The following is an 18,608-nucleotide window of genomic DNA, read 5'->3' on the forward strand; positions in this document are numbered from 1 at the left end:
ATCACTAAAAGCCCCAAACTAGACTTAGTGGGAATGTCTAGGTGTGCAGTGAATGCTATTTGGCTTTACTGGGCAGTAAATGTTACTGGGCAGTAAATTAATTTGCTGCGCAGTAAGCGCCTACATGTATAGATGGTGATGCTTTAAAGCATCTCGTATACACATGGCCAGGGGCTCTTATAAGTCCTCTGGAGAGCAGCTGAAAGAGGCTTTAGTTCTCATATTCTAGGGGCCATACATTGGGTCTGGGCTGCTCTAACTTGTGTTGAGCTTCCTATGAAAAGGCTACCACAGCTATAGCACAGAGCCCTTTGGACGCGCCCCTAACACTGCTTTGAAGACCTCCTGTGCAAAGTCCAGAAAAGTGCTTTCTTTGAGTTAAACTGTTTAAGCAAAGGCTTCCTTAGAAGACTATTGGCACCCTCTTTAAGACCCCTTTCCACTGTCAGAACAGCGTAGCAGGTCCAAGCCCCATCAGAAGCAGGGCAAAAATTAGTAATCCATTCAGCACTTCTTTGGTTCCTTCACACACTGAGCAAAGTCACTCCAGGGACATGGGTATTCCCAAAAGTGTTGCGTCCAGACTATTTTCCACAATACACGGCTGATTTGCAGCATGGAAAGCTCTCTGCAGAAGCTGACAGGGGAAGGAGGAAAACCTCAGGACAGCAAGGTTTCGGGCCCTACGTTGCACCATATGTAAGTATCTGCTGTTCCCAGAAACTGCCCCAAATGTGTATCTAGAGCAAACCAGGAGCGAGAGGCGGCCCTAACTGAGCCTGTCTCTTAGGGTAAGCAGGGTGCCTCCCACGCAGCCTCCTGGCACTGCGGACAGAGCATGCTGTCCTGATCAGGACACTTTGACTCCTGCCAAAGAGGAAAAAAGTGAATCTGCTTTTTCTGAACTTGGCAGGTACCCAAGCCTGCCCCTGCACTGTGAGATCTGCGAAGCCAGCCTGAAGCACTGCCCAAGGCCAGGAGGATCCTACCAGGGTCTGAGTCATGTCCCATTGGCAGATTCTCCTGCTGCACTGAATGGTCCTGAGTAGCAACTACCAGGGATGGTGCCCTAATCGCCTTTTCCCTACATCTTCAGTATGCCCCTGTTGATGGGGAGGCAGGAGATCAGGGTTGCATTCCTGGTTCTACCACTGGTTCACTAAAAAATTGAATTTGTCAATAGTCATTTTATTTTGATGGAAAATGTCCTTTTCCATTCGTTTCCCTGCCCCCTCCCTTCCCCTTCCCCATTTTTGTGGCTGAACACTTCAGAAACAAAGCAAATTAGGGTTCAACATGAGCATTTCAGAAACGGAGGGCTAGTTGGATGTGGGGCTTTCCCCTCCACTTTATCCTCTTTGACCCCAAACGCAGTGGGATGAATGATGCTGAGGTTTTATCCTCACTCATTCCTTTTCTTCCCGCATTTCCTCTTCTTTTCCACTGAGTGACTTTAGAAAACTTCCTGGACTCCTAAAACATTTCTTAGTGTTATTTAACTTAAAGAAATTCAAACAAAAGGTGTGTGTTTTAAATCTCAGGGCAGCCCACTCACCTGCCTGGGTTATCCCACGACAAACAAAGCACCTGGCAGTCTTACCATGCGGTGCAGGGGTACGAGGCTGACCTTGGTGACCAGGGTAAAAGTAAAGCACCTTGTCTTCTCTATATTTTTATCCCAGGATAGCTTAGGTGCAACAGAGGAAAAGCATGCCTGTTTCAGCGGTGAAGACAATGCTAAGCTCTTGAGGCAGGGACTGACATTTCAAGCTACATTTGAACCAGCAGATGATAATATTACTGTAAATCAGATTTAATCAGAGACAGCAAAGGATGTCTGAATGCAGGGAACGTCCCCATGAGCTCCTGGACTCCATGACAATGACTCTGAGAAAGGAAGTAGAATCGTTCAGGCGACTGACTAGGAAATCAGGAGCCTTTTAACACGTGATCCCATCCAGTTTATACCTGAAAGTTGTTACCAGCTACTGGCTTTTCAGTGCAGCAGGACCGATCGAGAACAGGAAGATGAGAAAGAGCAATAGTTTGGGAAAACCCAAGCTTCCAAAAAGGGAGAGGAAAGAAGAAGAGGCTTTTTTCTTTTCTCCAAAAAGGGAGAGGAAAGAAGAAGAGGCTTTTTTCTTTTCTCCAAAAAGGGAGAAGAAAGAAGAAGAGACAAAAGGCAAATAAAAGGGGGGATGAAAAAACAAACATATTCAATAAAATAAAAAACTGGTCTAGAAAATGAAGATCAGGAACATTTGTTCTCATAATACAAAACTCAGGAGCATTCATGGGAACTGAAAAGCGTGAAATCCAACAGCATTAAAAGGCAATGCTATGCAAAGCCGAATCACCGAATTCACTACCAGAAGAGACGGATGCCAAGAACCTAATGCACTAAGACTGGATGGGCATATGCATAAGTTCACTATCCAGCAGCAGAACGGTTCATGTTACAAAGGTTGGAAGGGAAATTAGATGTTGTGCTTCAGGGGATGAATCAATCTCTAACTGAGCTCGAGACGAGGTAAAATTGGGAGCAGACTCTCTCCATCAGGGTAATTAATTACTCCTTCCTCTGAAGTATCCAGTCTGGCCCGTTGTCAGTCAGGAGCCCCAGGAGAGCGGCCTGGGACTGAGTACTCTGTGGAAACTGAACAGACCGTCAGGGTGCAGGGAAAGTGAGGGTAGACACTGTCTGTGTCTGAACTTCTCTGTGGAGCAAACTGATTCATACAGAAAACATGGAGCAAACACCCAGCCCAACATGACAGACGGGGCAAAGGCAGCACAGCAGCTTGAGAAGTGAAGAAGCAGCAGTGGGTTTCGGCAAACATCTGATAGAAACCTGGCAGGTACATCTGGCTGGGAAAAGTTCCTCTGAAAATGGGGTTTTTCTCACTAGGATTTTCCAAAACCCGAAATGTCTTGTAGAGATAGTTCAGTTGTGTTCAAGTTCTTCTAGACACCACGCAGAGTTCAGCTGCTTGCGTGAGCAGAGAACCCAGACCCCAGCTCTCTCTGGGAAACACGCTGGAGGGGACAAGAAAGCAGACAGGCAGGGACAAATGGAGAAATGCTGCACAAGGAAAACAGAGGGACAATAGAGCAGGGAGCTGTGCTGAAGCAAAACCAGACATGGGCAGGGGTGGATTCCTGCCAGAGTTACCAAGCCAGGGCTGGGCATGGAGGAGCTCACTTTCCAGGCCTCATCAGCAACTGGAGGAAGACACAATAAGGCTGACCTTGGAGTTAGAAAGGTCCTTGCCTGCATACAGCCCCCAACCCGACATCCTGACATAACCAGCCTTGGGCACCCCATTTCTCTGGGAGATCAGGAGATCAGGGGAGGAGGGATTGGGAAGGGGTAGCCCAGCTGCCCACCCTACCCAGCAAATGGGAGGGTAGAAGGGAGAAGGCAGCAAGGCAGGGAGGGATGTGAAGGATTGCAGATGTGACTCTGACTTTCCTTCTTGAGGAGCCAGCATAGGCTTGTCGGCTGGCTGCATCTACATCAGCAGGCCTCAGGCCAGGGTGCAAGCCCAGACAGCTCCCCACAGGGAGGAGGGGATGGAGCTGTCTTTCCCCAGCCCTCTGCATGTCTGGGGAGCTGTGTGCTGCATAGGTGGGCTCTGTTCCTTGCAGCTCAGATGCCCGAGGTCTCTCTCTCAGCCATAAAGGGAGCAGAAGGGGACATTACCTTTGGCAGGGGCCATCAGATGTCCCTTTATTATAGCTAGAGACAGAAGTTACACATAAACTGGTTGAAGTGATCAGAAACTGGTTTAAACCTGTAACAGAACAGAAGCTCAGTGAACATAAACCAATTTCAAAATGGCTAAAACTGCTGTAAGATAAATCTGTTTGAATGAAGTATCAAACTTAACTGATTTGGGTCAAGCCGGTTTATGAAATATCTGTCCCAGGCCCCTTCTAAGTTCAAGTTAAATCAGAGTCCCCCAGCATCCCAGCATGCTTTGCAGCCCTGGGCTAGGCTGTGCTGTGCTCCAGAGAGCTGCACCTCTGCTCCCTACCTGGCGAGGGGGTAGGGGGGCAAGTCTGGCTGGGGATGCAGCCCAGCCTACAGGGGGGACTGGCCCCCAGGCAAACCAAGGTTGGGATCTGGGGCAGGGGAGAGGGGTTAAACACCCCTTGCCCCGCTGAAACTTGCTGCTGGCTGCAACTGTGGACTACAAATCCCAGAGGCACCTGGAAACAGGAAGAGGAAGTGATGAGCAACCCCACAGAGTCCTACTGCTGTAATTCTGCGCTGCAAATCCCAGAGACCTGGGGGGCAGCAAGAAAAAGAAGTAAATACACAGCCAGAGAGCCATGCTCTAGCGCCCCCCAGCTTCTGGCCTGAGCCACTGCAGGCATGTGGCTGCATTTACTGAATCCAAGGTAAATGTCTGTCACTTCTGTTTCAGTTTAATCTCTGCAGTTTAGGTTAACCTGCAAAGACTGAATCGATTCAATCTCAGGCTTTTTGACTGTCTGTACCTAGTGTATAGGGTGGTCCCCCATACGATACAAGTCCTGTGGGAGGGCAGCTCCACAGGGACCTCACTTAGGTAGGAGGCTGCCTCGAGATTTTGCCCCACCTCTTAAAAATGCATCTACACTGCTCTATGGCAGGAGAGGCCAACTTGCCTGGTAAGACTTGTGGGAGGTAAGGTATAAAGTGTGGGGGTGAGTCAAATGAGAAAGGACTGTGGGCTCTGTCCTCCTGCACCAAAGACTGGCGACCAAGGCCGGGGGTAAGGACTGCTGGGTTCTTTCCCTAGTCCACACTGGAGCCAGTAGACACTACCTAGACCCATTTGGGGCATGCCTTTACCTGCCTGACCTGCAGAGGTGCTGAGCAATCTCCTGCTGATTGAAGTAAGAGGTCCAGGTCAGCACCTCGTCACTAAAAAAATGTGATAACAATGCTGACCTATCTATCTGCCAGGGTTGCCAAAGGACTTACTGAGCTGGTGTATATAGGGTGCTTGGAGATCTTCACATGAAGGACACGGGAGTGGTTGTGAAATCTCCTTGTCACTGTCATTCTTGCTGGAGTCTTCTTCATGATGCTAGCTCTCCTTTTTAAACAGATAAATCCTCAGGCTGGCAAAAAGGATTGTCATCCCACTGACTTGCTGCTCCTCTGGCTGGAAAAGAAACATCGCCGGGTTACCACATTCTAGGAATAAAATTCCCAAAACCTTTCGCCAAAGCCAAATTTCTTCTCCCACAGCTGTTTGGTGCCCTCCAATGGGCAGATCTAGAAACGAGAGTGACACCAATTGTGAAAGGTTAATGAGAAGCCATTATTCAGCTCAGCAGACACCGTATAAATGCGAGTTGTGGCCAATTGCTACTCAGAGCCTTGTTACACGTTGTGCTGTGAGCCGCAACAAAGGTTGATCGACTTAGTGCTAGCTCGCAGTCACACCGTCAACTGAGCAGCACATCTGTGGGGAGTGGCCGCACCATAGTGAAACAGGAGCTGGGTTATGTGGATCAAGAGATAATCCTGCCCTGGAGTGGTGCAATTTTGAGCTTCATAAAGAGGGCAACCCCCTGCAAGCAGCCTGCAGAGCACATGCGAGCTAGCCAGCTAGTGATCACAGATTTTTCCTCCATCGACCTCCAATTCACTCAGACAGCATGAGCCGATGCTCATGAGGGATGCGCCCCCCAGGCCCCATCAGGCAGGCATCTGATTGGAGTTGCGGTGAGGTGCTGGACCTCATTGCGATATGGGGAGAGGAGAGGAGGACTGTTGCAACTACAGCAAAAGGAACTAAAAGAAACCGGCAGAATCAGGCTGTTTGTGAGAGGATTGCGGTACAGATGGTGGCCCGGGGACATCAGTGGGACTGGCTTCAGGTCAGGACCAAGACAAAGTCCCTGAAATCCCTCTATGTGAGGAGCAGGAACACCAATAGGGTGCCCAGGGCAGCCAGGTCTCCAATTCCCTTCCACAAAGAGCTTGCAGACATCCTTGAGCGGGATCGCGCTGTGGCTCCTCAATGCACGGCCGCGGGGCTGCTCTGCTGTGACAAGCAAGAGGAGGAAAGCTGTGAAGCTGCCTCCTCCCAGCAGCTGCCTGCTGCTCCCCAAGAAAGTTCTGAGGACCCGGTGTCCCCTAGGACCATCTTCCTGAGCCCCATCACTGAACCAGGAACTCAGGAGACCTGGGAGGTGGACCCAGGACAGGATGGTGGCAGCTCAAATGACACAGATATTGAACACCCTGCAGAAAACCTCTCCAGTAAGTCGGGTTTGGATGGGGGAGAGGATGGCTGGGGTGGGACTGGTGCATTGTTTGGGAGCTTTAGAGGGTGATGGATGGGAGTTGGAGGTGGGCTTGGGCCTTTGTGGGGGTCTTAGCTTGGGGTGTCTTTGGGCCATAGCTTGGGAATGGGCACCTTTGCATGCTGGGCTAGCTAGGAGCTGGGATTACCGGTGATGCTGATTAATGCTGATTGACTGCTGGCTCAGAGCGCAGGGCTTTGCTGAGCCCAGCCCAGTCTGCTGCTGTCTGGGGCTGTGGTGGGAGGAGGAGTTCACGAACAGCCCCAGTGAGAAAAAGGTGCTGGCTGCACTCTCAGGGCAGCTTTGTTCCCTTAGTGTAAAAATGCAACTTTTGCCTTCACTTCAAGGAAAGCAACACAGTTATAAGACGATGACTTTAGATTAAGTAGCCACGAGGACACTTACTGTGGTGGAACTGAACTCTGGTCTTGCTGTCCCCGTGAAAGTGCCCAGGCAGAGCAAAGCAAGCAGAAATGACCCCTCCTATTATCCTAAAAGTTGTAGCATTTTGAAGTTTACATGTGATTGCACTGCTGTTGGGGCCCCTGTCTGCATTTGCATGGGACTGAACTGGCTGCGTGCACATAGGGCTGGCACATAGGGTCAAGCCGAACCACTGGAAACAAGCTCAAGGCTATTTCTTCTTTTGTATTCTTGTCTCAATCCCCAGGAAATCCCACGCTGAGAAGAGCAGCCTCTGCATCTAGCAGCACAGATGGTGCTGCCTGGCCTCAAGTGGACAATCCAAGTCCGAGGATGTCCCATAGTTGAAGGCGAAGAAGGGAGCACTGCAACCCACTCCTTGATAACATTGCAGACTTGTCTGTGCACCAAGCAGACCCTGGTGTAGATACGTGGAAGTCCTTTCTGGCCGATGTGGCCACTGCCACAAACAGGGCAGCCACAGCTGTAGAGAGGGCAGCTACTGCCGTGGCCATAGCTATATAGAAGGCGGCTAATGCTGTGGCCATGGCCATGGCTACAGAGAGGGCAGCGTCTGCCGTGGAGGAGCACTATGGCACCCAGGCAGCGAGGCTGACCCATCACCCTCCCTCCGACAACAGGCATTGGCCCCAGTCCCCAGCTGGCTTGAGCTACCCACATGCCTGCCATTTCCTCACTTCCACACCCCTGGCCAGCAATTGCCACCAGGTTGTCCCTGGGACTATAGAGAGGCTCCATGGGCATGCCGTGTGCACCCTGCCCCACACTGCAGCCACCATGACTCCTGCAATGCTTCCACCCCCCCAGGGTGACCACATGGCAAGCAGGGAGCGTGGCTCTGAGTGGCATGTCCAAGAGAGGCAGCCTTTCCCTTCCCAGGGGGGCAGGGAACACCACTGGCATCCCAGATGCCTCCACCCTGGCAGGGAGGGAGCACCATCAAAAGACAGCTGCTAAGTGTTGAGGATGACCTGACTCAGGTCCCCAGCAGTGCAGGGTCTGAACTCCCCTCCATGCAAATGCATCTCTCAAGCTCTGTGTCAGGCTGGGGTGAGGTGCAGCCAGTGGGCCACAGGACTCCTAGGCATTGTGGGGAATGGTAGTCATCCCCTTGTCTATGCCATGGATTTGTTTGCAGTTTGCACCATGTTTTGCTAGGTAGGGTTGGGGAGGAAGGGGACATGGGCTGACAATTGTGTGCCTCAGTTTCTCTTCCAGCTTCAGGCCCCAAATGCACCTCACAGGTCCCCACACACTCCCCTCCAGCCAGCATGTGTAGCTAGGTAGGGTGGGGGAGAAGGGAGAGGACATGAGCTGACAACTGTGTGCCTGATTTGTTTTTCAGGGAGATCAGATCAGAACAGACCCGTGCCTGGCAAGGAGATTTGACTTTCCAGCCCTTGGCGGTTGATCAATCATTGCATTTCAGCTCTCCCCCCAGGTCCCCATACCCCCAGCCATCCCAGCCATGAAGAGCCAGGTGTCTGTTTGCCTCAGGGCTTGGCAGGGGAGACACAGCAGAACAAACAAGGCTTTGAAGGTATCTTTTGATCTTTATGCCAGAGGACTGCATCACACTGTCCTGTATATTAAACTCCAGGAAAAGCCACAGCACCACTTTCTAATTGTGTTTGTTTCCCCATAGTAAAGACCGCAAGTAGCATTGGCATTTCCACCCCCTGGGCTACCCCAGCGGGCAATCAGTGCTTTCTCCCCAGCCTCTGGGAGCAGGGAAGAGCCACAGCAGCTAGGCAGCCTTGGAGGTGCTGGGGGGCAGGGGACTGGATCAGGCTTTCCCTTCCTGCGCAGGTCAATGGAACAGCTGGGACTCCAGCCTCCGCTTTCCTGCCCCCGTCTTGCAGCTGCCCCTGGCCAAAGCAGCCAGGGGGAGGAAACACATATACGCAGCAAGCCCTGTACCCTAGGTGTGGGGGAATAAGATTGGGGGCCTGATCTGGTCCTCATGTGCTGGGGTTTCCATCCCAGGGCAGGGGTAGGGGCAGGAGCTCCCCGCAAAGTGCCTTTCCTCCCTGGTCCTAGCTCCTAACCTCCTCTGGAAACACAACCAGCACCCCTCACACTCCAATCCCAATTTATCAAAACATGAAACCTTTAATTTAGTTTCCCTTTTCTTTTTTCATTCTTTTTCTTACTAGTTTTAATTTTATCCCTAACAGTGGCTGACTTCACTTGCTTCATTCTGCCACCCTTCCTCCATCCATATTTCCTTTCCACCTCCCATTAACTCTCCGCCTCCCAGTGACACGTTCCTGCCCCACTCCCCCAGCCCATCTCTGTAGAGCCTGTCCTGCCTCACCAGCCCTGTCGTGGCCACTAATGGCTACAGTTCCTGGTCCTGCCCCTGCTCGCCAGGCCTCTAGTGGCAAGCACAGGTGTGCAGGTGGCGAACAGCCAAGGAGGTTTCTAAATTGAAGGTGTAACTGCTCCAAACTCCAAGCTACTGCTAACACTGATCAGCATTTGGTCAGTTCACAGCATCTAACAAGGCCCTCATTCATTATTACTCATGGCTTAGGTCTCATTAAGTGGTATTAATCATCAGTAAATGTAAACCGCAGGAATGTGTCATTGTAATTTGGGTTGAAGTAGTACCTGGAAGTCCTGGTTGGGATGGGGCCTGTGGTATTGACATAGCCTCTGTCATAGGTGACTGGTAGGGGATGCAAGGGGGTGCATGGGCCCCCCTGAAGGGGCTGGTGCCCCCCGATGGCCAACACTGATGCTGTCAGTAGGGCTGGTGCCCCCCCTAACAGGGCCACTGCTGTTGACGGCTTCTGTGGGTGCCCCCACAGATTCAGGAGGCACTAGTCATGCATGGCCTCTGTGCCAAAGGGCTTACAGTCTAATTTGATGAGACAGGGAAGTAAAACATGGCATGGAGAAGTAATTCAACCAAGGTCACATGGTGAATCAGTTGCAGAGCCAGGAACTGAACCAGAATTTCCTGAGTTTCTGGCTGTTCATTTAACCCTAAGACCATTGTTCCTTTTCTGAGAGCTTTGTAATCCAAAGAGACCTTCAGAAGCAATATACATTTTCAAATAAAATGTATATTGAATTCAGTAATTGTTATTGAATAATTCAATAATTGTATATTAAATGCAATAATTGTTATTGAAAAAGTCAATAATTCAATAATTGTCATTCAATAATGTGATTGACTTGTTGATCCTGAACTGTTAAATTTAGTTCTTGACTTGATGGCCAATACCCAGCCATTGGAGGTATTTGGCTACAGAGTTTTCATTGGGTCCATTACTGGGTAGCTGCAGCATCACCTACCTGCGTGGTTTGTATCAGGAGTCTTGAGATATTTGATGATGTTTCATTTGAGGGCCTGGCTCCCGGAGCTTTATGAGCGGGTGAGAATCTCAGCTTTTATTCATAAAGCAGGAAGTGTCTGGTGCTTGTGATTGTGGTACAAAAGCTGGAAAACCTGAGCTCTAAAGTCAAGGAAGCAGGTAGAAAAGCTACTGCAAGTAGCAGTCCCCTGACAGTTCACCCAGTCTCATGGAGCTTGGGACTTGCCGCATGGTTTGGGGGCCTGATGTAAGAAATTTGGGGCCTGAGTCATGAAGTTGGAGGCCCTGGCTCAAGAATGTCTAATGGAAAAGCAATGGTTTTGAAAAGCATTCATGGGCAAGGTTTCCAGGGTCCAGGGAGAAAGCAGCCCACAGCCCAGCAGTTGACATGAGAGAATCAGGTTCAGGTCCTAAGACAAGAAGAGCAGGTGTCTGTCTACATCTCAAGGGAGTACTGTAGCCCCTGCGTCATTCTTGCGGTGGGTGGACTGCTGTTTTCTCTTTTTAACCAGAATTTCTTGGGGCCGAGAAACTGATTCCCAAGGAAAGTTTCCTATTGATCCCTCATCCACAGTCTTGTCCTGATAAAGAAGCAGCGGACTCAGCAGATAAACTTGCCTCTTTGTCCATCGAGTGGCTCCCACTGCATAGGGAGGTAGAATCTGGAAGCTGGCTGCCATGCGGCTTCCCATAAATCACTGAGATCTCATGGGTCTGCTGACCCAACCATTTTGTGAATGTCTTTTGAGATGGTTCATAATTCATGAGCTCGTTTCTTGTAAAAAGCCAATCTGGGCTCAGCTGGCTCTGCAGGAACCTGACAGTCCCAGTCTTAGCAAATGGAGAGGGAACTCAAGGGCCAAAAGCTCTGGGAAAGTAGATGGATAAAGCTTGTTGGCTTAACTGGGTTTCCATGCATGAGGATTTGTTCCTAAATTGAATGAAATTTTTACTCTTTCCTCTACAGCGCATTGTTCACTGTTAGACCCAGTCCTGCTTGCCCGTCTGTATTTAGCTACCACTTATGCATCTGTGTGTGGGCAACTGAGGTTCCTAACCAATTGGGCAGATTGTCAGAAGTGTTCAGCTTTTCTGTACACCCCGGGGACTGAGCTCTTTGGACCATCCGGCCTTGAGCATGAGTGCTGAGCACTTGAAAATCCAGCTCCATGTGCAACAGGACACAATGAATAGCTGTCCCAGGAAGTCTAAACAGGCATAATCGCTACAGTAATTGGACATGTAAATTATTCCAGCACAGAGTCCCACGCGGTCACTTCCACATTAGTAAATGGATGTAAGTGTATCTAAGGGGCCTAAGCCTTGGTTTTGCTTACCGCAGAGGGAGATCAAAATCTGACCTGCACTCTCTGAATTACCCCGTTTTACATCTCACCTCTGAATTTGCTCCAATGTTGATGACGGCATGAAAGCATTCGGTGGTTAAATTTTAATGACTATGTAGCAACATAAAAATAAAAGATTTTGCAGGCTTAGAAATGTCGGATGACAAAGCCATTCACAAAGCAGTCTCAAAGAGTGCTATTTAAACATTCATGACTGTGAAAGCCTATTTTTTTTAGCTATAAATACTGGGAATAAATCAGCTAAGAGAACCAAGCAAGGGCTTAGTTTTCTTCACCCTATGATACTTTCCTTGCTGGCTTCCAAAGTGCTCATCCACCAAAATTGAACAATATTGGACTCGAGCTTTGCCTGGGGGGAGATTTGCATCAAAGAGCAGGAAAGGGGAAACTAAAGACTAGGGCCAAAGCCTGAATTGGGGTAGCCCAGGAGACTGAGACACTGTTTGCTTCTCATTGTATGAGCTACCAAATTGCTATTAAGTTCTTACATGCAGGCAGGTCCCTGGTGAAAGGATCAAGTCAGAAAGCAGGACACAGAGTCTAGCTGACCAGTGACACCACTGCAAATAGGTTGTGTGGCTCTAGACCTTCTTGGGGTGATATTTTCACCTCTGTGTAAGTGTGCTTTGCTGGGTCTTTCTCTCCCAAGAAGCGTTATCATCTCATGTCAAGGTCTGTCCTTAAACTTAGTAACAGTATCCTGCAACTTTCACCCTTCCAGTTACTATAATTTCCTGCACTTTTTTAAAAATTCTGCTTTGATGAATGAGTTTCCTAAGCAGGCTCAGTGCTGCCGTTGCCTGCGTGACACCGGAAGAGACAGGGCGAGAAGAATTAATTCATGGGACCATTTGACAGACATTTAAACTGGTGTGGGGAAGGGGAGTGTGGAAGGGAGATGCTGGGGACGGGAGGAAAACGGGGATCCATGGGAGATGGGTGATCCAGAGAGAGAACCATAAGAAATTATGGGGAGAAAGGTGAATGATGGGACTTGGGTTGGACTCGAGGAGCAGAAGGAAGCACAATGGTTGGGTATGAGGCGGGGGATGCTTGAGGGAGAGGGGAGCAATGTGAGAGGACACTGGTGGGACAGCTGCAGAACCCTGTATAGCAACTATAATAATGCAAGCTCCTTGGCTGCTGTCCATCTCTGTGCCCCTTAGCCATCGCTTTTCCCCAGGGCTCTGTACTGAGCTGCAAACTCCCACACCTTCTGTGCTCTGAGGTGGAGGGCAGTGATTTGGGAGAGTCTGTTCTTCACAAGAAAGGTGGGATCTTCTGTCTTAGGACTGGAAGCAAAGCAGACCCACATTTAGGCTTCCTGTTGTTCTAAAAACCCCGTTCTCTTACACTTTGCTCCCGCTGTGAGGATGAAATGTTACTTTGCTTTCAGAGGGCTCTTTGAGGTGATGGCACCTACTGCTGTAGATAAAGTACATTGAGAAACTGTGAGGACCTGCTGGATAAGCATGGTCAGTGCAGAAGGGGCTGTGGCCTAGGACTGAATGGAGAAGCAACTGATCCCACCCTGAGAAGAGTGAAGGCAAGAGGCCCCTCTCTCGCTCTGCTTTTATACCAGTGACATCAATGGACTGATTTCTGATCTAGCCTGGTGGACTTTCTCCTCCTTTCTCTCTCCCCACCACCACCCAATTTATGCCAGCATAAATCAAGAATAACTGGTGTAAAGCTAAGATCAGTGAGATCCAAATAACCCATTTCTCCTGAAATCTTGATTCTGATGAGCAAGTTTTCATGGGGTCTCTATCAAATCCTGCCCTGCTTAAATCAAGGGGTGTCTTTGGCATTCACTTCCATGGAGCAAGGTTTCATCTGGCTCTACCTTGGGTCAGATCCTCCTCTCCCTTGTGCTGGCGTCAGCCAAGGGAATAAGAACCACCAAGCCCTAATTTGGCCTGATCCCTGGACTATCAAGTGGCCTTGATGTCAGGAGCTCCATAGGATGTAAGTGGCAGAGGAGCTTTGCTTTGACTGTCTGAGCAGGAGTAGATTTCCTTGACCCATCTTACATAGAACAGAGTTCTGTGCCTGCTGTTTAAAAGCAGGGCTGCTGCAAACGTGATCTCGACGTGGCCGTGGGTGGAAGATCAGTAAAGAACAAGCTGGAACTTTAATTAAAAATCAAATGGAAAATCGAACCTCATACCTCAGAACAGAATAGCAGAACAGCACTATATACATGGGAATAGGACTGTACACACCTGAATGGGAATACATACAACAGGGAGCCGCCCTCCATTCACAGAACAGAGCAGTGGCTAATTTTGGCGCTGAACTTCTCTCTCCCTACAAAGAATTGCAGTCCAACAAGATGACTGGGGAGTGACTCCATAGGGCTCTCAGTGAGAGAGATGCCGGGGCATGGGTGGGGACAGGGGTCATCTCAGAGCTAGCTATCTACGAATAAGAGACAGGTAGCCCCATTCAGCCTCCAGTGCCCAGTCTCTCTCCCTCTCCACCAAGAACTGGCGCCTCCCGATCTTCATGTACTGTGCTGCCAGCTCCCTCTCTTTCTGCGCTTTCCTCTTCATTGCCTCTCTCTCGGGCCTCTGCTCTGGCGTGATGGGCAGGGACACCTCCAGCTCCTGGAGGGGGTTGTTCCTGGCCACCACGGGAGAGTGGGAAGGGGAGGGATGCCAGGGTGACGTGGAGCTGGGAGGAGGGGGGGGCGGGCACTGCTGCATGGGAGCAGTGGAGCTGCTGCTTGGTGGCACAGCTCCATGTCCTGGGTTTCCTGGGATTTGGAAGAGTCTTTTAGGAGCAAAGACTTGCCCCTCCTTCCTTGGGGTGTCCATCTGTCCGTCCTTCCTAGCAGTGTCTGCCTGTCCCTCCTTCCTAGGGGTGTCCATCTCTCCATCCTTTTGAGAGGTGTCCATCTGTCCGTCCTTCCTCCCCCAAGGGGCTGGTCGATGAATCTTTGCCCTTTGGTTGGCCAGGGCTTCCAGGCGCCTCTTGAGCCCCAGGATGATTTGCGGTGACACAGTGGGGGTGCTTGCTGGAGTCTTGCTCAGAAGCGAGACGGGGGGCTTTGGAGCCGGGGTGGCTGGCTGCAGTTTCTTGCCCAGAGGGTGAAATACCTGGATGGACTCCAGCATCTGCATCTCCAGGTGGCTCCGAGGTACTTTTGAAGGCTGTGCCTCCCACTGGGGGATTTTCTTCCCACCTCGACCTCCAGGCTTCTTGAATTTTCCCTTGCCTGGAACTGCCCCTTTCCCTTTGTCATTCCCGTGGGCGCCCAGTTTTTGCTGCTGCCCCTTGTCAGGTGTCACAGCTTCTGCTGGGCCCATTGGCTCTGTCATGGATGACTTCTGGATGTCAGCCACTGTCTGTTCCATAACACTGCATGGAGTCAGGAGGAGGCTGTCCCCTGAGGACTGGCCTGGCACGGCTTCACCTGCAGTGCCACTAGAGCTTGCTCCTGGGTTACAGTTCTCCCTATCCCCCTGGCACAGATATTGGGAGAACTCACACCCTGCTGCCACTTCCACCTTCCTCTTCTTTGGAGCAAGGCCCTTGTCAGTGCTGAGTCCCTTTCCATGAGACCCACTGCGCTTGAGAGCCTGTGAAGGAGGAACAGGTGGGGTAGCTGCTGGTAGCTTTGATTTCCTTCTTCCTGGCACCTTTGGGTCTGAGAGTCTGGGTCCGCTGCTGCCAATCATGAGGCCAGACCCCACCAATGGGGTAATCGCAAAAGGACCTGAGGTCTGCACCAGCTTTGCAGTATTCTCTGGGGTGCTCCACTTCCCAGGTGTAGGCAGAGTGGCTCCATCCAGAGGCCCCACTGCAGAGGCGGATAAGAGGGCAACAAAGGGATCCTTTCCCTCAACATGGCACATGGAAACACATTTCCTTGCGGGCATCTTGTTGAAGGAATCACTTGGCATCACATCCCTAGCACCAGCAAGCCCCTCTGTGTGAGGGTCCTTGGTCACTGACTCAACAGGGTCAAACCAGGCCAACAGTTCATTAATGTCAGGGATTTCTAAAGGGAATAGAGGTGTCTCCTGGGATTCTGGAGGCAGCAGAAACTCATCCAGGATCTCAGCAGGAATCTCTGTGCTGACCTTCTCCACTCCATTGTCTTGCTGGTCTGGAACCTGTTGTAAGGGAAGAGTCTTGGGCTCAAGCCATGTTTCTGGTGGGGTGTCCAGCACTACAAGAGAGAAATCAAGGAAAAAGAGTGATGTTGTGAACCAGAAACCCTACCCAGCACACTGAGGTGCCCCACTGGGGCAGCTGGAGGCCTGGGCAGCATTGAACCCTTTAAGTCTGGGTTAAGTCAGTCACAGGTGTCATGTCATTGGCTGTGTGCATGTGCTTTGTTTCAGAGGCAGACTCTTAAGACAGGACATTGGTCACTGGAGAGAGCCAGGAATGAAATCGTTCCTGCTAAAGGAATGAATTCAATGGAGGGGTTAGCATTTCTGCTGTTACCACATGTGCAGCCTTCATGCCCAGTTCTGAAAGTACAATAGCAAGGTTTCAGCTGCCACCATTTGATGGGGTTATGCTTGCTTTGTGATAGGGTTAGAATGAGCTGGCTGGTGCCCTCTGACATATGTATTCAGAGCCTCTGAAAATATGTCTTCTAGGTATGGTGCTGCTCACGGCAAATAGAGATTTGCCTTTAGCCCTATCAGGAAAGATCCATGGGAGAAGAAAGATAGGTTGTCCGTCCCTGTGTCTAACTGTGATTTACAACAGTGGTGAAGCTACCACTTGTAGTTGCATTTATTGAGAAAAACTCCCCTGCCTGCTCTTTTCTGCCATTCTAAACTCATTCTATGCCCTGTCTGGACTCAGAAACATTTGGGTGTCAATTCAAACCCAGTGTAGACAGGGCTAAACCTGACCCCAGTACCAGGTTCTAAACAGCCTCGCGCCAGACACATCATCCAGCCAAATTATTCACAACCTGAGTTATCCTTAACTATTTTAAACCAAGCAAATAACTCATCCAAGGGAACACAGTCTCCAGCCCTGTGGGACAGCATCCTTGGCCTGCACTTTTAAGCCCTCATGGACCTGGTCCCAAAATTTCTGAGGTCAAAAGAAAACTCCCTTTAACTTCATGAGTTCCTGGGTCCAGCCTTGAGGTAACTGCTAGAGCCTCAAGACAATAGTTAGAGCAACCAAGGCTTGAGAGATTGGGTGAAATACTAGGGACTGGGGGGCATTACCCTAGGATGTGGGTTGCCAGACAGGGAGCTGCACTGAAAGTCCTCCTCGAGTGCTTCATCTGGGAACATGAGCGTTCTCTCCAAAGGTTCATAACTGGCCTAATGCAGCAACTTCCACTGACTTCAAAGAGTGTTGGATGAGACCTTACTTGACTCATTGTATAAATGAGTTCCACCAAGGAAATAGTCCTTTCTTATACTGTGGTTGAAACCATGAAACCTATCCTCTGTGCTTGGATACCATGGGAATATCTGCTTTCTTCAGCCCCACCAACCCACTGCACTTCTGGGCTGGGTGTGTGGGAGTGAGTGGGTGGGGAGTGCTAAGTGGTGGGGACATGGTGCAGATGGACCCTATGGCAAATTATTAGCACTAAGCCTATACCCAAAGCAGGGATCAGGACACACTCAGCATCTGAATATTCCCCCTTGCCTTTGCACTCTGGTTTGGTGTCCTGGAGATTTGCCGATCGTGCTGAGACTGGATGGTACAAACTGTCAGCTGGGGCTGCCTGGGTGCTCACAGGCTGGATGGGTTTCAGGACCAAAACCATTTCATTCTGGGACTTGGCTGGCACTGTAATGACCCTGCTGCTGGACACAGTAGAGTACATCTCTCCTGGTGCCACCTGGCCCCTTGCATCATGGTTATAAAGGTAGATGCTTCTCCAGTCCTGCACAGGGACTTGTTGGCCATGCCCTTGGCTTTGAAGAACCTGCAGTGGTGTTGCCTGTGGCTGTATCTGCACAAGACGGGCATTTGCAGGCAGCTGAATCTGCCCATAGAGGTGCTCCAAGGAGCTGGTGTTGTTCAGCTGATCGAGAGCAGGATTTGACATATCCTGGACTAGTGACGCCACAGAGCAAGGTGCAGAGACCTTTGCAGCCCTGTAGGGATTGCCCTGTACTCCCCATTCATAGACAGTGGGGTAAGAAGCAGCTGATCTGGGGATCTGCGTCTGTCCAGCAGTCCCATATAGTCCTGGCCATAGAGCTGTTTCAGGCAGCTGATAGGTGAAAGCATTAGTGTTTCCTGCATTAGACTGAACAGGTAGGGTTGAGCCTGAAGGCATGAGCCAAGCTGAGCCTAAGGTTGGTAGGGAGGACCCAGAGAAAGTCTGAAGGCTTCCTCTGATCAAAGGGCTGTTAGCCACTGCAGAGAAGATTGGTTGTTGCAGGTTGGCAGCACCGATTGGTAGAGAATATTGGAAATTCCCTGCAGAGAAAAACAGAAAGACAAGACTGTTAAGTCCTAATCTCTTCCAGGCTCTCTTACTAACTGTCAGTCCTGGAAAACCAGTTTAGTCTCTGCCTGGAGAACTGGACACCCAGCATTGGCCTACCATAAATGTATGGCTTCTCAGTCCTCGAGATGGCCAGCTTGTTTGGTCCACTCACCGGAACATCCTGGGGCATCTCCTTCTCTCTCCTAACAACACCAAACTTACAGGAGTAGTCAGAATTTGGCTCCTACCCAGTGATCATAATCACCTGGCTGCCAGAAAAGGATTTTGTTTCAAGATGTTTATAGCAGGGACAGATTCCACACCCCCCACCTTGATCCCTGGCAAATCACCAAATCAAAGTCATTGTCCCTGTAAAAACCCTGTCAGGGTCTGTGGGGGTCTCTCATTGACAATATGGGATAGAAAAGCACTTATCGATAAGGAACTGAGATTGTAAAATCACTGCCACAGAGACTTGAGTCTTTAAGGGATGGTTATTTTTAAGTGAGTGCTGTCCAGATTGTTGGCATCTCTTAAACCCGAGACCCGCTCCTTGTCCCTGGCACTGTCTACCTTCTACACATCTCACATCACTCCTTCATACCCCTCTTACCATTTCATGTTGTGGCTGAGTAGCCATCTGACTTTATATTCCATAATCTTGATGATCCATTCCCAGCTTTTTCACTTTTCTCTATGACACTCACTTGTTCAAATTTCCCACACTGTTGGACCCAA

The 18,608-nt window shown here is 50.1% G+C and overlaps 1 long non-coding RNA gene across 1 annotated transcript; it reads left to right on the forward strand.

Annotated features, from left to right (window-relative positions):
- The first annotated feature begins 4,274 nt into the window (after positions 1 to 4,274).
- LOC149862142 (uncharacterized) lies at positions 4,275 to 8,759 on the forward strand. Its single transcript, XR_016443083.1, has 3 exons — positions 4,275 to 4,404; positions 5,100 to 6,262; positions 6,977 to 8,759. It is a non-coding gene; the product is annotated as an uncharacterized LOC149862142 (long non-coding RNA).
- Positions 8,760 to 18,608: the final 9,849 nt, after the last annotated feature.

Source organism: Crocodylus siamensis, chromosome 6 (assembly GCF_052110815.1).
Source record: "Crocodylus siamensis isolate JL-2025a chromosome 6, ASM5211081v1, whole genome shotgun sequence".
NCBI lineage: Eukaryota > Metazoa > Chordata > Crocodylia > Crocodylidae > Crocodylus > Crocodylus siamensis.